Below are 4,409 nucleotides of genomic sequence, written 5' to 3'. Positions count from 1 at the left end.
TCGCCTCTATAAATGGACAGATATTTGTTCTCAATAACAAATCTGAAACCATCTGAGTCTAAACATGAAATCGATATGAGAATCACGATTTGATAACCCAATCCTTACCATTAGGTCCAAGTCCGACTTGATAACCCAATTCAAGCTCAACCATATTCGAGCTATGAGAATCACGATTTCTCCATACTGCCTCATGTCAACTCTTGACCCGGCCCATTTAGTATTGACTCAGTCCAAGTCAAAACTTTGACTCGAAACTTTGACTCGACCGAGTCAAAACATCAGCCAAGCCCAAAACACTTTCTGGGCTTCGACTCGCACGGAACTGACTCGGTCCGAGTCAAGTACTGACTCGGTCCGAGTCAGAAGGCTGAAAACGTTCTGACACTCTGATTTGATCCGAAAACGATTTTTCCGACCAAATCCAAGTCTTCCTTTCCGAAACTTCACATATAAGTCCATCCCTAATGGTGTGTGACCCTGTAGGCCCATTCGCAGTGGCAGCAGCCTCGAGAACCATTCCCGATCTACAAGTCATGGTTAGCCTCTAGCAAGACGCCATGACCACCCACGTTGAATTGAGTTAGAGGTGATCTAACCAAGGCAATAACAGCTCGAGTTCTGATCATTTATCTCACGATATCATATGTTGAACAAGGGCATGGTTTGAGCCACCCTTCAAGTTCAACCGCTTTCTCGTCTTGGCAAATCGACTAATAAAATAGATGCAACTTCATCTATAGCGTGGCCACGCATTTTCATAGTCCGACTTCCACGAGAGGGCCCAGCGATATCTCTCCTGTTAAGGAGGTGACAAGTCCCATATTGCATGTCTACTATCTCCATATGATTCGTGAACGTATCTGATCAACGCCGTTATAATCATCCGGTTAAAGACGACGTTTGACGCAGTCAAGACACGCCACTCCTCACATCAGATACTCTAGACATCTCAGGTCTGAGGATCCAAGAACGAACCGCTGTATGAGATTCAAGTCATGACTCTGTCCATGTGACAATCTCATGCGGGTCAACCAGTCACTCATTCACAACGAGTACCCATGATTGTGATATGCATCCAATGCATCGATCACACCTCATGCTAGTCTTAATTCATCATTGTTCCCACAATGATAACTGACCAGGGTGTTTAGAATCATTCTATAATGATTCAAGGATACCGAAATATAACAAACATGTCAATCATATAACGGGGATGTAATGCATTCATAAATCAATGAACCAATACAAAGTCAAAATGTCATATCACGGATCATCCTAGAGCATTACAACCAACAATATTAGTCATATTTAATCATATTTAGTCATTTAGGTTGATTAGATCACATAAATAAGATACGATCATTTTGAGTAACAATGATCCTTATTAGTCAGTCATATAAGTTCCAAGGTTATAGATTCATCTGAGTCATATAGTGACAGGGTCATATAGATCACACGAGTCACATAGTAACATCCACAGATCACATGGATCACACGGGTCACAAGTCACATGGGTCACATGGATCACACCCTTATATCCGGTTTGAAATGCGAAGAATATATTGAAGAATGGAAGAGCTACAAGAAAAATGAATTAAAAAACAAGACTTTCGGTCGTGTGTTTGCAGTAACATACGTCAAAGCATTGATGGTCGGTTAAGAAAAAGATATACCACATATCTGTGAACAAATGAATGTCAATATATTTGTTAATAAATAGTTATCATGTTTCTTTGTTGATGAGGATAGAAAATATTATTTATCTCTCATATTATGAAATGATTATTTTTGAATATATTAAATGGTTATTTCTAAATATAATATTTTTTCTTCAATTAATTTTATTATTTTTGTTTTGAAGAAAATTTTTTCTTCAATTAATTTTATTAATAATTTTGGGTCACATAGGTTTCAAAAAGAGAGCGGAAATCGAAGGAAAAAGAACAGAATTTCGGAGGTGAGAGAAATGAAAGATTTAGAGAGAGAAAATTAAATGTTTTTATTATTTTATTGTCAGTAAGTCACAGGTCACAACTGTCATATGGGTCACATAGTGAAAAATATGTTCAAACTTTATTATGATTATTTTGGAGAAAAATAAAAAAATGTGGTCATTTTTTTTAACTTTTGGGGGGAAAATGAAAATGGTTTTCAATACACGGCGAGACAGTGAAAAATAGGCCTTAAATGTTATTCTCAAAGTGGATCCCATATGTTTCTCATATCCCTGATTTGTTTTTGCTGGCGGGTTCCACATGTTTCTAGATATAACATCAGGTCACATGGGTCACGATATTCGAATTTATCGAATTAGTGATTTTGAATGGATATACAATAGTTAATCATGGATTTTAACATCAATAACAACTTTAAAATCATCGTCGTTTCAACTTTCGGATCTAAATCACTCATGAAAAATGTACTTCATAAGTAATACTAGTGTTTTATGAACACTTTGGAACAAATTGGACTAATGTTTATACAAACCATAATTAACTTCATGAATTTCACTTGTAGACACTATATTATCATTATACAACACCACATAAACTACATTAAAGCTTTAAAACTCAGATTTGACCCTCTTTTTTTAATTGTCACTGGGTCACGGGTCACAATGGTCACATGGGTCACACAGTGTAAGACTATCTATGGGTCACATGAGAGTCACATGGGTCACATGTTTAACTCATATGACCAATTAATTTGTATGTATTCTGATTTTATTATATAATGCAAACTTATTAAACACAATGTACTAATGCAAAGAAATCATATTCATGAAAAATATACTTCATAAGTGATACAACAATGAAATTATACAAATTAATTATTTTATAAATATATCCGAAAACGATAATGAAATCATACGAACAAGTTATTTTACAATGAAACTGGTTTTGTTTAGGCCTACCGATTCTCCGTTTTTTCCACTATCGAAGGGAATACTACGATATTTTCCAATCATAATAATCAGGAATCGGTCTGATATAATACTGCATTTTCCAGTCTTATGGACTACTGCAACCGCTCTCCAAGTGTCTACAAAATTATTGAGTACAGTAATATCATATGTGTTGGGTTTTCTGGGATCTCTAGAGCGAATCCTATTCCTAAGAGATCGATTCTAGGGTTTTCGCAGCGGATATAAAACAAAAATTTAATAAACCCTAGAACCATGCTTCTAATGAATTGTAGAAACGTTAGAACGCTTACCTCAATCGATCCGAGGCCTGTATCAACTGAAGAATTCGTCCGATCACTTAGGCAGGAAGATTACCTCGCCCTCTATACGTATCCACACCTCGGGATGGATTCCAACGATTGGAACTTGTCTGCTAGGACTCGAATCTCTATTCGGTTTTGCACTTCGAGAAAACGAGACTTAGAACTTGTTGAGCTTTTTGGATCTTACCAAAAACTCTCCAAGAACTGCAAAAGTCGGCTGCCCAAAGACTCATCAGTGATTAGGGTTTTAATCTCCTTCTTATAAAGTGATTTTACCCTAATTTCGGTTCAATTACGAAAATACCCAGAGTCCAGAATGGACGGACCAGAAATGCACGTGGACCGTCCATTCCAGAAGCAGAACGGACGGTCTGCATTAGTGGACCGTCCATTCCAGACCTTCTGGAACATGATCAGAAGTCAGAACGGACGTTCCGCAATGTAGAACGGACGTTCTGTATGGACAGAACGGACGGTCCAGGACAGACCTTCCGTTCTGAGCCACTCAGTCCGTCACCCTTGGACCGCCCGGTCTGGCTTACCCAGAACGGACGGTCTAGGGTAGGCCTCCGTGATCAGATCACGTTTTCCCCCGTTCTCATCCCCGATCATACCCGAAACCGATCCGAATTCTTCTGTACACCCAAAATTCAAACTCCTGCACTCTATGCAACATGAAACATGCAATCTACACTAGATTCAATCATCAAACATGCATAGAAATCAAAGCAAACATGGATTTAAACAATTCAAATCCTAAAACGTGTGTGATCGGGTTCTACGAAATCAAAACAGAGCAATCAGGCTCTGATACCACTGTTGGGTTTCCTGGGATCTCTAGAGCGAATCATATTCCTAAGAGATCGATTCTAGGGTTTGCGCAGCGGATATAAAACAAAAATTTAATAAACCCTAGAACCATGCTTCTAATGAATCGTAGAAACGTTAGAACGCTTACCTCAATCGATCCGGGGCCTGTATCAACTGAAGAATTCGTCCGATCACTTAGGCAGAAAAATTACCTCGCCTTCTACACGTATCCACACCTCGGGATGGATTCCAACGATTGGAACTTGTCTGCTAGGACTCGAATCACTATTCGATATGTGCACCGAGAAATCTCGAGACTTAGAACTCGTTTTGGATCTCCAAAAACTCTCTCTTTTCTGCCAAAAGTC

The sequence above is a fragment of the Tarenaya hassleriana genome, unplaced genomic scaffold (assembly GCF_000463585.1).
Source record: "Tarenaya hassleriana unplaced genomic scaffold, ASM46358v1 Cleome6, whole genome shotgun sequence".
Classification (NCBI taxonomy): Eukaryota; Viridiplantae; Streptophyta; class Magnoliopsida; order Brassicales; family Cleomaceae; genus Tarenaya; species Tarenaya hassleriana.
The sequence above is the reverse complement of the archived record's forward strand: the minus strand, read 5'-3'. Positions refer to the sequence as shown.